Source organism: Heterocephalus glaber, unplaced genomic scaffold, assembly GCF_053883595.1.
Source record: "Heterocephalus glaber isolate CG9 unplaced genomic scaffold, H.glaber_assembly_v1.0 deba00000678, whole genome shotgun sequence".
NCBI lineage: Eukaryota > Metazoa > Chordata > Mammalia > Rodentia > Bathyergidae > Heterocephalus > Heterocephalus glaber.
The window spans coordinates 562088-577014 of record NW_028258157.1 but is presented as its reverse complement, the minus strand read 5'-3'; the positions used below and the strand labels follow the sequence as shown (position 1 = coordinate 577014).

Here is a 14927-nt window from a genome sequence, read left to right as displayed (position 1 = left end):
GAGGGAGGAGGAGGGTGGGTTGCCTCTGGCTTTCTGTACTCTGCCTGAATACAGACTCACATCTCTTAAAACAGTTCACTCCTGGTTTGGGCTGGAGGGTGTGTTTAAATATTAAACAAAGGTGTTATGAGACAGGATCTGTTGCCTTGTATACAAACACATACGCTCATTATGTACACACGTGTATGGCCAGATGCAGGCAGCATTTGAAGAATCTTTTTCTTTTTGCTGAGCAGGGGCCTTTGACTTCATGCCCGTTATGTTTTCCCACGGTTACAGGCTTTGGCTACATGAAAAAGCTCATTGCTCATGGCAAAATCCCATTTATTCTTTTCATCAGACAAACAGGATGATGCCACTGAGTGTGGTGTCCTTTCTTCCCAGTCTGTCAAGAAGCTTAAGCTAAATTGAATGATTAATTGCAGGATTACAGGCTGGGTGACAGTTTTCTTTTTCCTCCTCCTAAAGAGTTTCTTTGTAATTCTTACTGCTGAAATATTTATTTTAACTATCCCATTCAGTAGGTGTTTTTGTAGTTTGCTCTAGGAGTGTAATCATAAATTACATATATATGTTTATATATACATATTTAATATATTTAAATATTTTAGATGAAGAATTTAGACTAATCTCCATTGGACCTTCGTTCTTGGTATTCTGTACATGCAAGCCAGGTTGTTTAAATATCAAGGAGTGGATATACACATTAATGAACACTGTGGTGAAAGCCTTAAAACAGGGAATTACAAATGTGGTTGTCTCAAATAAATTTTTATTTTATATATCTTGATCTAGATGTAGATGTAGACGTAGATGTAGATCAAGATGTAGATATCCAATGGTCCATTGTAACTGCTCCATAGTTTGTCACAGTAGGTACCACTGTTAATCCAAGAGTCATTTCAGTGGAGATCGGACAACAGTGGGTCAGTGAGCGACATTTGTGCAATTGATCATTTATCTCCTATTTACAGATCTTCCAATCTGAGTATATAAGCTAAGTAAACTCGCTTTTTGGGAATAAGATCTAAAAAGATACATATTTGTTTTATTAATCACATACACTGTGGTGCTTCGGTTCACGAACTGAATTTGCTCTATGATTTGGGAAAAGATGGCCATGTTTGTGTTTGTGTGGGAAACACGGCCAGGGTCGTGTTTATCAGCCAATGCAGAGTTTGCAAACAAAAATAAGATTTTGCCAAATGCTTCTGTTTGTGAACCGAATTGTTGTCAAACAAAAGCGTTCCCTAACCGAGGCACCACTGTAATTGATCACATAGTTATTCGGGCCTGCTTTGTTTTATTTATAAATGACTAGTTTGCCTTTCACTTGAAAATTATAAATTAGGAATTTCACATCTGGTAATTCTAAATACTTTTGTGAATTCCTAAGGAATCAAGGCTTCTAGTCTGAAGAACAAAATAACTGGTAGCAACAGAATCCAAAAAGGAGGAAAATTACTTAGGTGTCACTTAGAACCCTGCGGGTTTTGCCGAGGTCCAGGGCTCCCGTGTGTCCTCTGCTGTCATCAGGAGTAGCCCCATGGTGTCCCCCTGCACGAGTGGGGGGGGGAAGCTCCCTGAGCCATGCCTAGGAGGCTCTCCTAGTTGAAGAGGCCTGAACATCCTTCCGTGCCTGACTTCGGGAGTAGCTTTGAAGTTGGGGATTCACCGAGAGGTAAAGGGTTACAGCAGTGCCTCGGTCCACGAACTTAATTCATTCCCGAGTCTGGAAAAGATGGCCACGGTCATGTTCACTGTGCGATGCAGAGTTCACAAACAAACGTTCACCAACCGAGGTACCACTGGTGCCCAGCTGTGCAAAACAAAGCGTACCTCGTCCTTGGTGGGTAGTTACGTTTTCTAAAGGGTGGAACAGTTTGTAATTTTGATGTTACTCGTTTGAGATCACTGTTCCAGATTTAATTTCAGAACCATTGTTCAGTGGTAGAGCATCCTGTACCCCAAATATTCTTGTAACAATACAATAAGTCCCCAACTGAGGAATGAGTTCCATTCTGGGAGAACTGTTCATAAGTCGGATTCGTTTGTATTGGACACCCTACACCTGAAAGTTTACAAGTCCATTGTTCCTAAGTCTGTCAGGGACTAAGTGTATTAAAATTTAGAAATTGTCAGAAACGATGTGTGTGTGTGTGTGTGTGTGTGTGTGTGTGTGTGTAGTACGTCTATATGATGTAATAGTATCTTCTACATTAAGATCAGCAGATTTAGAACATAAAATACACCCAGTTACATTTCAATTTCAGATAAACTGTATTTTGTATAAGTTTGGAACATATTTTTAAAGAATAAAATTTATTATGTGAAGTTTGAATTTGGGTATCTTGTTTTATCTAATAAACCTATATTATGAATACTAACACATTCTAAATATTATGTTCTTGCTTAATACTGCCTTATTGTCCATTTTTATTACCAAAACATAACTATATAAAGTAATATGCATGTTATTTGGGTAGATTTAGTTACTCTAAAATGTATATGTGCTACAAAACTTCATGTTGTGACCCAGATGTGGTGGTGCATGCCTGTAATCTCAGACCTCTGGGAAGCTGAGGCAGGAGGATCGCAAATTTGAGCCCCACCGGCACAATTTCCTGATTTCCAAAGACCCTGTCTCAAAAAACAAACAAACAAAACAAAGAAAAGACAAATAGGGCTGGAGATGTAGTTCAGTGCAAAGGGCAAAGGCCAGGGTTTAATCTCTGATAAAAAACAAAATAAAAACAAAAACCTTGATGTTGTGGATAAGTGAGTAAAGATACTTCCTCACTTAAGAAAAAAATCGAGACTTAGCCTGGCTCCTCTCGAATTTCTGTACTTAGTGCGAGTTCTGCGGTGCGCTCTCGGCAGTAGCAGGCAGCTGTACCCGCGATGGGGCAAGGGCAGCTCCTTGTGTAGATACTGGTTCTGAACGAGCGTTTTGGGGTCGTCTGCCATCCTCGTGCGCTGTAATCACCAGTGTGTAGTTTGATAATTTGAGGTTTAGGAATAAAATGTAGGTAGTTGCTCCTGGTGCAGTCACATCCCTTGTTCCTCCTGGGTGTTTTTAGATCTGTTCTGTTTCTACTGAAGAAATAATCCACGCAAAGCATCCGCAGCGTGCAGCGTAGTGAGGGAAAAGCAGGCCAGCTTCTCATTCGGTGGAGAGGAACTTGTGCCTGTTGGGTTAATTAGGTGCTAACCGTGCCTCTCCGTTCCTCTCACCTGGATATTAACTTTGAAATTGCTTGATTCTCTCAATGCAAAGCATTTTTCATACCGGGTTCTTGTGTGCCAGGAGAGAAATCATCAGCAGGATCAAAGACGGGCTCCGGGATGTGTTCCTTTGCTCACCAGCACATCCGGAAGCAGAGCGCGGAGTGCAGACAGCTCTGTAATTGCTTCTGTGTTTCTGCCACACTTTTGCTCCCTGCTGAACTGACAGCAGCATCGCAAGATTAAAGTATTCTAAGCAGATCTGCCAGCTGATGAATCTTTTTTACACCCCAATTTCTTGTTTTAAAACTGCCTAAATTTTATTTTTCATACTTAGTTAAAATAAATATCGTCTTAAGAAATTTTTATTTGATGTTTCAGTCTTCTCTTGTGTTAGTCAATTTATGTAATTATATTATTTAAATAAATATATTGTGAGTACATGAAGCCTTGATTATACTTTTGCTAAACAATCTTGAAATAATCTGAGTCCAAGAGAATAATAATTATGCCTATATGTGTGGGATTTTTTTGTTTGTTTGGATTATGCCTATATGTCTTCTTAACATTGGCTAAGTTGTGAATTGTAGCGTTAAATTATCATTGCGGCCCTTTGAAGTTGTAATTCTTTGCCCAATTAATAACAAGACAGAACAGCATTGGACAGACTGATTCATTTGTTTACTATCACCGGCTAAGGGCTGCCCCGGGATGGGATGTGTTCTACTTACTTCTCATTCAGTACACCTATCACTCTGTCTTTCCTTGATAAAATTTATCTATGAGTTTAGAAAGCTATATCTTTTAGAAATCTAGGTTTACATTTTCAAAAATCTGCATTATGAAAATTAAAATGACTTAATTTCTTAAAATATCCATAGGAATTAAGTATGGTCCAGAGAATTCCTTTATGCCTTTTTCTTTTTTTTTTTTCCAGTTTGGACAATAGGCTGAATAAAATATACAACCTAACGAGGATAGTGTTGAGGATTTTGGATTTGTTGAGACTTTTGGATTGGTGCCTTCTGAAATTAACATTTTAACAACTATGCATGGTTTAATTAGGGACATTTTATATCTGAATCAGTGAACAGTTTGAATTTGAAAAGCTCTTTGAAATATAATTTAATTAATACAGTTACTAAAAACTAGGCTAATGAAGTATAGGCTAATGAAGTTTTTGTTTCCAAAGCAGTTAAATATTATTTAGATAGAATGAAATGTTTCTAAAATATCTGAAATTATTCTACTTATTTCTTCTGCACTAACCTTTTCTTCTTTGTACTTTTACTCGTTATTTTTTAAAGAGAAAAAGCACAAATATAAACTACAGTCTATCCTCTCTGAAGTACACTGTGCTTACTACTTTAGTTCCATGTAAGTGCTGTTGTTTCATTGCTTTAACTGACAGTAGAGAGGTTGACAGGCTATGGTATGAGGGGTAGCCTGACAATGCGGGCTAGTTGGAGATACTGTCTCAGACATCTGTCATCAGAAACAGGGACTATTTTTCGGGGACAAATTGATATACCATAATTTAACTTTTCAAGACTGAAAGCCAATAATTAGGTAGCAGTTCCTATAGTTTTATATGCTTTTACATAAAACATCAGAGATTTCAAGTCAAAGCAAAGTAGGGAAAGGCTCACCTTCGCTTTCCAATCACATGGATGTCTCTTGGTTCTGCTGGGTGATTCCATGAGAAAATAAGCAAACCAGTCGAAGGCTCAGGAGAGCACAGAAGTGAACCAAGCTGCAAGGTCTTGACCCAGGCACTCAGGGAAAGGAACCGAGGCCCTACTGCCTCTGCCTGCTCTCTTCTCAGGGCGGAGCCACACAGAGGCCTAGGGGTCATGTCCACTCAGTCCGTGCTCAGTGCGTATTTGCGAAGCACCTATCGTGCCCACAGTCTGCGCTCCTGGGCCCTGCCCCACTCCACAGTCCACACCAATGACTGGCCATAGCCCTCCCCTGGCTTGCGCCTGTGAGCACTAGCACTTCCTGCCTGCCCCTGGTTGCTCCCTCTTTGGATGTGTTAATTCTGTGTGCTGATCTCCAGGGGAAACTGAGCCCCAGCTCTTTAACGCACCATGTTTTCAGTTCCTTCACCTCTGTATCTTCATTTGCACTCCTGCTGGTGTTGCCCTGTCACCTGCAAAATAAATTTCCTGTGCTCAAGTCCTAAAGTTAGAGGCTCTGTCTGGTGAACATAACGTACAGTAGCGGTTAATGGAGGATGCAGTTAATTTATCAATTCTCTCAACAGCCATGTGAGGGCAGCAGGCTTGTTCCAGTGTACAAACTGCATGCGTGTACATGTGTGAGTGTGTGCATTGGTGCATGTGTGCTACTGTGGACTGAATCTAGGACCTTCACACTGAATTGCATCCCCAGCCCCCTTTTCAATTCTTTATTTTGAGGCAGGGTTTTGCTAAGTCTCTGAGTTGCCCAGGCTGGGCACAAATTTATAATCCACCTGCCTCCGCCTCCCAGAGTGCTGAGATTACAAGCCTGATCACCAAGACCTGCTGCACCTAACTGTTGCTGGACCACTGGCAAAACACTGAGCACCAGAATCACTGCCATCCACTGGGGCTGGGACTCCAGGTAACACTGCTCCATTATCTTGCTCAAGGCCCTGGATCAATTGCCAGCACCTCAAAAGGCCAAATAACAACAACAACAATAATAACGCAAGGCTGAGAGAGGAGAAGACAGTAGGGTAAGGTCAGTGCATCTACTGGGGAGGGGAGCAGCTGATCTTTCTCCCAGTTTTGCTCATCTGTTCCACAGTGAGTGGGGGGACCTGTGATGCTCATATTGCCTAAAACAGGCGGGAAAGCCAGAAGGCACCACGGAGGTGGGGGTCTGACCCTAACGGGGGGGGGGGCACTGTGCCCGGAGTCCTGTCCTCCCGGGCATGCTCCACGCTGAGCTTCTCCCGGCCACCCGCAGGCACCTGCTTTCTCCTTTCACTTTCCTCATCCCTCACCTCAGCTCAGGTGACCTGACAGTCCTTTCCTGAACTCCAGGGCCACACCATACTCCATGGCTTGAATCCATTTCAATGGTGGCTCCTGTTTAGACTTCTTAGCTTCGTTCTTCTGTCTGATATGACTCATTCGAAAAACTCATTGCCTTTTGGGTTTAACAAGCTTGGGTTTTTAAGACTTCTGCCCTAGAGGGATGTAAACATGGTATGCTGTCCAAGCTAAGCAATATCGGACTTGTTTTGGTGGCGTTTGCTTCACGTAGTGCTGAAAGCCATTGTCTCAGTACTACAGGGCCAGGGAAGGAATCCCAAGAGCGATGTGTGTAGGGTTGATGAAGTTTTTCTGTATTTTAAGGATCACACCTATGCTGAAAGATTTTGTCATGTTAAAATGATCTAGAACATGTGAATGCCTGTGTCAGAATAGGCACATAATGAACGTCTCTCTCCTCGCTCATCTATCTTTCCCGTGCTATGTGGCCCGTCATTTTCAGTGTGAGCCGAGCTAAATTGGTGTCATGATTCTCAGCTTACCCTTCTGTGAGGTTCTCATTTTTGCCAGCTCATTTTCCACTCAGCAATTCATTGACCGTAATGTCCGAGTGCACTTAATTTTCTGAGGTTGACAGTGATGATTTTGGAAAAGTGGTGCTAATAAAACCATTGGACAAATTAACTGAGCTCTATTGCTGGGATCTCATATGTTATGATCAAGTGCTGTTAGCTTTGATCATGAGTCAAGAAGATCTGTGGGTTGTCTAAGTTAATAGGAAGGAAAATAAAAAATGAAATATTTTGGTGGATTACTTATTAATGCTTTGATGATTGTACTGAAGGCTTCTTTGGAGCTACAGACCAAAGAGGAGTAGAGCAAGGTCTCAGCTTTATGCCTGTGTCTGTTCGGTTCTACACAGAGGCCCCTTGGATACTTTGTGCGTGGAGAAAGTAATAGATTTATTTTCCCATATTCTACTTTTGATTTTATCCTATGGTTTAATCTTGTGTGTATTGATATCATTTTGGAGCACCAGAATTACTTGTAGGCAGATTCCTATTAAAGTTTATTAGATGAAGGAATAAATTGAGGTTGTTCTTAATGTGCAATAGGAATTGATTCCTTTTTGAGTTTCAAAAGCCAAGGAATAATAAAATTACAACCTACTTGGAATTTCTTCTCTTTTTCTTAGTAGAGGAAGAAAGGGTCACCTATTTGGACCTTTTTAAAGTTGTATATATTTTCTCTACAGTGCTCTGTGTGCAGGTGTGTGTGTGTGTGTGTGTGTGTGTGTGTGCCAATAGATGGGACTTTGGTTGTTTCAGTTTAGGATCTCTAGCATGTAGTTTCTTCTAGGTTTGATATTCATTTATCCACTCAGCAGTCTATTCACCAGCAGTTCACACAGTGTTCCACATACCATGCTAGTACTGAAGTACATTGTCTCTACTCAAACTGGAATAATTTATTCTTCTCATCCTTAAAAAAAAAAGGACTTTTATGTAGAAATAATTAATATGTTCTATTGGTGACTGTTGGAATTATTTCTCTCATTGAGGGTGATATTTAAATTTTGTCACTAGTTTCATAGTAAAGCTTGAGGCTGGAATCTTTATTGGGCAGTTAGGTAATTAAATGTGGGAAAGAAACATAGATCTGTCATCTTTTTGCTGTGACGACTGCTCGGAGTTGGCTTTGGCTTATCCATTGGTAATGCTTCATGTAACAGGCACTGCAATGAAACTGTGAAAAGGCCTATAACATTACAGATATATGATGGAAATTACCCAAGGAACAAACGTAGAATGATGTCATAAAAGTAACATAAATAAACTCACCAAACTTGTTTGAAGATTTTTGATCTTCCATTACGCTCAAAAAATTCATGTTTTAACCAAATTATACAACAAAGCTTAGAACATCAAATGAATGAATCTATCTCAGAGATTGAACATTAACTTTATTTTCAGACGAACTGTGTAGACTCTATGTGGAATTCATTCTTGTATTGAGAGTGACAGCAGGGTGAAGGGACAGGTACTTGATATGTGAGTTAGCTTAGGTCATTCATTATCCCTGCTGTCGGTCCTAGATTTCCAGGACACAAAATTGAGATCGATAGTGTCTTACACTCTGCCTTGTCTCTAGCAATAAGTTCTCAAAAACAAACAACAACAAGAAGCCAAATATGTATTCAGGTGGCTGACATAGACCTTGGCTCTGTATAAAAATACATAGATATTTATTCCTATGAGAAATTTTAAAATTCAGAGAAGGAATGGATTTATATTTTTCCATAATACCTCAGTGAATAACACCTTTCAATAATCTTTCAATTTCATCTTTTTAAATAGTAACTGATAGCCATGCATATAATTAATATTTATATTTTCTTTTCCATTATGCAACTAATTTCTAAAGGCTAGTGAAGAATTACTGTAAAGAAATCAGTAGAAGTAATTTTTAATATGATAATGACTTGCTGCTCTTCTACTTACAAAAATATTGACACTAAGTGGTTTTTGACTATTCATTGGAGAAAGATTAGAGAAATATTAAAAGAATTTATCTTTATAATCTAAAAATGCTGACCTCTTTGGTTCTTGGATTTTTAAAATCTTCTATTAGAATTTTCAATTGTAGACCAGAGTTTTATGCTAGAACATATTTGGACTTTCATTCCACAAACCTTTGTCGCGCTTTGCAGTCATCTGAGCGTCCTTACAGAGGAGACAGACAGGGAAGGGGACACTGAGGTATGAGATCTTCCACAAATAAGGGAGACTTAGCATCTGGGACAGGGGTGGGGGACCAGCTCTGAAAGTCTCTCTCATGATACCCTCAAGAGAAACTAAGTTAACCAAGTGCCATTGACTCTTACTAACAGGAAAGTGGAGTGGGAAAAAGACTCATTGCAGGAGTGTGGCCTCTCTATTAATACTGTTTGCAGGAGTCAGAAATGACATTTTAACTGAGGAAAGTCTTTAGCCCAGGGCCCAGCGGATGGAAGTAGACTTCCCCCCATTGATGGTGAGCCTTTTAGCACTTTCAGTGGCACAAACAGCCCGCTCCAGCACACGTGCTGGAGGTTCCCTGGCCCTGCCCAGATGAAGCCAGGCTTTCCCAGGCTTGGCCTCCCCAGCTGCACTCCTCCAGGGCCAGGATTACAGCAGGAGGGTGGGGAACGGTCCCACAACTGGAGAGCCCGAGGCTGTGGTCAGAGAAAGGGACAGAAGTATTTGCTAGGTGCATAGACTCGCATAATTGCATGTGTGGAAGAACCATTTCCTCAAAGACGGTGGAGTTTCTGAACAGGAAAAAGAAATGAACAAACACGGCAAGTCCACAGGTTTACTGGCTATTATAGTTTTGGTTGTGCGTTTCTTTTCCTCCTTTTTGTGGTGGCAGTACTGTAGGTTAAACCCAGGCCTTCTTACTTACCTACATCCCCAGCCTTTTTACACTATTTTGTTTGATTTTTGTTTTTGTTTTCTGAGACAGTGTCTCGCTAAGTCACTTAGTTACTCAAGCTGGGCTTGGACTCGTGGCCCTCCTGCCCAGGCTCCCTGTGAGCTGGGTTGCAGGCGTGTCACACTGTGCACGGGAAGCACCAATTCCTGCCTGTGGGGCTTTCTCGAGATCGCGTAGTCTGGGTGTTTGGGTCCACATGCAAATTTTTGGTTTAGTACAAGGTTGGGGTTTGTTTGAGTTTTTCGGTATGAGTGAGGACTAATACATGGAGAAGGTGTAGGGTTACAAAGAGAGCTTGAAGTCGCAGAGAAACCTGCAACACAGCCCAGGGTTGGGGGTGTAGCGTGCCCTCAGCAGCATGGGTCCCCACTTACATGACACTTCCCAGTCCATTATTCCGTGTGGTTTCCAAATTACAAATAACAGGTAGGAATTCTGCTGTTTTCTTCTTCTCTAATACATGGAATTCTTGAAGAAAGTACTTTAAATAAACTAAATAGCAACAGACCAAGTGATCTGAGAAAATAAAACTATAATCAATTCATATATAAGTAGCTAATAGATATGAAGCTAATAGATAAATTCTGTGCATGAGTATTTGCAATTTTCATTTATACTTATTATAAAATAACAGTTAACAAGTGTCAGTGCCACATGCCACGCTAGACACTTTCCCCCAGTTGTGTCATTTACTAGCTCTTGTTACATCCCATGAACGCAGGTTTACCAGATATCTCTGGTATAGTAATCTGCTACACAGACCCATGCCCATCTTTATTTTTCCTTTTTACTTTTGAATTTATATTTTCTCAGTATTCTCATGAGCTCCACACTCCTCCTCAAATAATTATAGTGATATAAAATATTTTATTGAAGGAAACGTTTGCTTATCCTCACCTCCTCCACTCTATCCACACCTATGTGCATACAATCACACACACATACTCGTTAGTGCTGTATTTCACACAGTGCTGCAGTGTTGCTGTCTGACACACGGCTTGTGCAACAGTTGTTTGGGCATAATCCACAGCAGTGCTATATACTTTCAGGACCAAGTTACTCTCAATATAAATGATTTTAGCTAAATCATGTAGATATTGCCCTATAGGAATCTTTAACACAGATCAATTTCATGAACAGTATCTGTGATTTTCAATCAGTTGACCACATCTCTGAAACTCAGGGCCAATTAACATTACAATAAGCATGCTATTATTGTAAGAAAGTGTTTTAGTAGAAAATACAGATGCCCCAAATTTGTCAGGCTGTGGCTTATCTACACAGCCAAGAGCATAACCAAGAAGAAGAATTAGAAAGTTGGACAGAAAGATAATCTCTATTTGAAATTTAAAAGTGTCATACATTTCTGATGTCAATTATAAGATCCTAATTTTTAGTTTCAATAATGAAGACTTATCCCTGGCAACATTTTATTTCCATGTGGAAGCTCTGTATTTATGTCTCAGATTTTTCTTTATGAGAGGCTGACTTTCATAGGAACCCAGCATGCTCAGAAAAGTCTCTCACAGTATACATTTTAAGATGGAATAATCTGTTTGTTCAGATTTAATTTTGACTCCCAATAGAGACCAGGAGACTAAAGCAATTTATCTCTCAACTTGCTAGAGGGTGTCTTAAGTTTCAGTAAGCAGCAATATTATATCAACGTGGACCATTTGAGTAAACTTCTTACCATGAGACAATAAGTAAACTTCTTGGTTTAAAATTAGAAACTAAACAATTTGTCTTGTCATCCTGTGGTGCTAAAATTATGAAAAACAGGTCTCTAAAGGTTTGTGTGACCGATGAATCTAGTGTACGGCTGGCTTTATTCCATCACAGTGCTCTGAAATCCACTGAAGACCTCTTTGCTTGAATATGAAATACCTTCAAGGTGATGCTTAAAAATTTTCCTTAAAATATTTAGGCAGAAGGATAGTAGGGAAAACACGATGACTGAATTCTATCATCTGTGCCTCTGGTGGTTATTTTACATGCCGGAGTTTCAATTAAAGCATGAAGTGGTACTGGTGAAGCCAGGTGCTTTCTGGGGGAAGGACTGAGGAAGTCTGAGTTAGGATAGGTAAGTGATTAACACTGACACTACCTATAATCCATCCATCCATTCTTCCACCCATCATCCATCCATATCTGTCTGTCTATCATCTCTCTGTTCATCTATCATCTTTATCATCTGTCTTTCCTCCTTCATCAAGAGAAGGGAAAGATCTCAGTGATCTGAATTCTCAATCTCACCTCCTTTGTATTTTCAGGGAAGCTTTCGTTTCAGTGGGCATGCCGTCCAAGCTTACAGGGAACTTTCGTGGCCAGCAGGTCAGGCGATTTGCTCAGCTTCACCACCTGCTTGACGGGTGAGAACTGGGCTTGTTGGCTTTCTGAGTTGAAGGCACAGCTATTCATCTCTGTTTCTTCAGCACTTAGCACAGAGAAAGTCACCAAAATAACCGATCAGTCTGTGATGTGGCTCCCTCTGCTCATCCAGGACAAAGAATCTTCCGGTGCCAAGTCTGAGTGGGAGGGAGTCAGGGGCCGGGTGGAGGGGAAGGGTAACAGCTGAGACTTTTGCTTCTCCTCCTTTAATTCCATGCCCTGCACAACTTATCCATTTTTATAAAATTTCCCAAGTTTCTTTGACACAAGGTTCATATTATCCAACACTCAGCACTATGATGACATTAGACCATGGAATTTGGCTGATTTGGTGTCATTGCTCCTTTGTTCTGGATAATACCTCACATCCATTCCTTTTAGGTTGATTCAGGGTATATTTTGGTGGATCAGGGGCTTGAATCGCTCTTCTAAAGAAGGATATACTTTAACATTATGGCACATATCTTAATATTTTATATAGCGGAGAAAATAGCTATAAATTAATGTGATGGGAAACAGATACTTCTTCATCCAGTGTGTTTTTCTGACATTTAAGCTGAAAATAATTTCTTAGCCAAATAATTTTCAGACAATCTAAATAAAAATACCAAACAAATTCTTGCACTTAAAAAAAATAGAGTAAAGTAGTACTGGAAAAATGTATGGTTGTGAATATTAAGTGTCCTATAAAGATTTGCATTTGTTTTAGTTTCATTTGATAGAGAGGAGGATTGTGTTGACTAAGTGCATACTTACAGCTTCTCCTAATCCTGATTCCCTATGTGAATTTGCCCTTAATAAAATTGACCAGCTGAGCTTTCTTGTTGGGTTTAATAAGGAAACAGTAAGATAACTACACTACCAATAAAATTTGGGGACTTGAAAACGAAATTGTATTTATGATAAAAGAGGTAGAAAAAAATGGCCCTGAACCAAATGCCATTTCCTGTTTATTTCTGGAGAAGAAATACAGCTATATGGAGTAAGACATAATCATTTGCACATTCCACTGAGGTCTATACTGTGTTTTCTCCCAGTCTCTCTAAGCACTCACAGTTGATTAAGTGCTTCACCATCTTCTGTGTTCTATAAAAATACAAGTTTGATCTTTGCATTTATATTTTGACTATGTAAGAAATGCACATGGTGTTGAGAAAGAGCTCTTTAAAACAGAAGCACAAAATACCCAGTCACAAGGAGTATGGATGTTTAATATACAATATAATTTATGACAAATTTAAATTAACATAACTGCACACATCTTACATATTTTACATGGCATATATACATATTACATATATATATTTAAATATATTTCTCTCTAAATTACACTTATATATGCTATTTGTATTTTTCTTTAATTTGCTTGAGAAAACAATGTGTACAGTTAGATCTCACCCCACATCCAGAAAGGCTTGAGCAAATGCAAAAATTTTAAATAAAATTTAGAATATATATGTTCAGTCACAGTTTTAGGGATACTATATAGTTTCTGAAAGAATAGTTAAGTAAAAAGATTTTGTATAAAATATAGAATAATAACAGAGAAAAGCATTTAAAGCATTCAAATGAACTTAATTTTCTTTAACTTTTACTTATTTTAATGTCATATACAATTTGTCATACCAGAATTAAAATATTTAGTGGGATTATATACTAACATTTCTTTATTTCTTGGTGATGTTTAAAATACCCTTAATCTTAGGTTTAATAAGTATTCTTCATATGTTCCCAGGAAGGAAAAAGATGACTAGTTAAATATAGTCTCTTATTTCCAGCACTGTAAACCAAATGTAATCCTGCAGAGCTGTTGTTTTATATAATCCGTCTGTATCTGTTCCACCCTGGAGAGGAAGAGCTGATAGCTTGTGTCTTTCTTGCACTACATCATTGTGTGTAAATTCACGTGTATCTGTGGAAAAGATGTTGCTGAACTACTTGATGTTTAATGTAGTTGCACTTTGTTTTCTACATATTCCATTTCTATTGTTAGAAGCAAGATTTTGGCAGAAAATAATCTAAAATGAAGATATGCGTCTTTAGTGTTTTAGGTTTTGCTGGAATCCACATTCTAAACTGAAAATTGTCTCCTGCATGTAAATTGCAAAGTTGCAAGTGAGATCAATAATTTAGTAATTAGATTTGGATCTCAGGTGGATTTAGAAGATTCTCTTCCTTTATGCAGTGATGAGTTCTTACTTTGTATTTTAACTCTATTACAAGACAAATTCTGTAAGAAATGGTTCAGGAATTAAACTTTTGTACATATTGAATTTCTCCATTTAATTCTTTTAAAATCAATTAGATGATACCTTTAAAAGTTCTATTGATTCTAAATAAAATAAATTCCAGCTCATGGGTTTCATTCGGTTTTTTGAGTTACATGTTCTGGTATTTATAGAGTCATTGGATATACTTGGTCTTCAAAGTGAGTGATTCTTCATATAACTTGTCTCTTGCCATGTTTTGCAAAGAAGCAAAGGGTAGAGGTTGCTTTCTGTGTCAGATGAATTGGGAACAAAAGGAAGCTATCTTTTCCTGTTAGGTATCTGTAAGTACTGTCAGGTTTTGTGAAATCCTGCCAGACAGAGGCAATTTGACCTCTGCTTCTTGTCTTCCGGGGTCATGACCATGGAGTACTTTTCCCTATGTAGCTTCTACTGCTATCTCAGCTAGTGAACTTCCCAAATACACTTCAGGAAACAGTGGTTTTTCTCAAGTAATTGTCCTTTCCTAAGAAGATGTGTATTATGTGTTTACTTTTCATATAACCTGACAGTGTGTATGTTTGTGGAAGTTTTAGAGGCCCACAGAGCACATCTGTACCTGGTGCTGACTCCTAGCGAAGACACC

At 39.1% G+C, this 14927-nt stretch overlaps 1 protein-coding gene across 8 annotated transcripts in view; it reads left to right on the top strand.

Annotated features, from left to right (window-relative positions):
• Cacna2d1 (calcium voltage-gated channel auxiliary subunit alpha2delta 1) overlaps positions 1-14927 on the top strand; it is a 428021-nt gene that overhangs the window by 236784 nt on the left and 176310 nt on the right. The window lies entirely within an intron of this gene.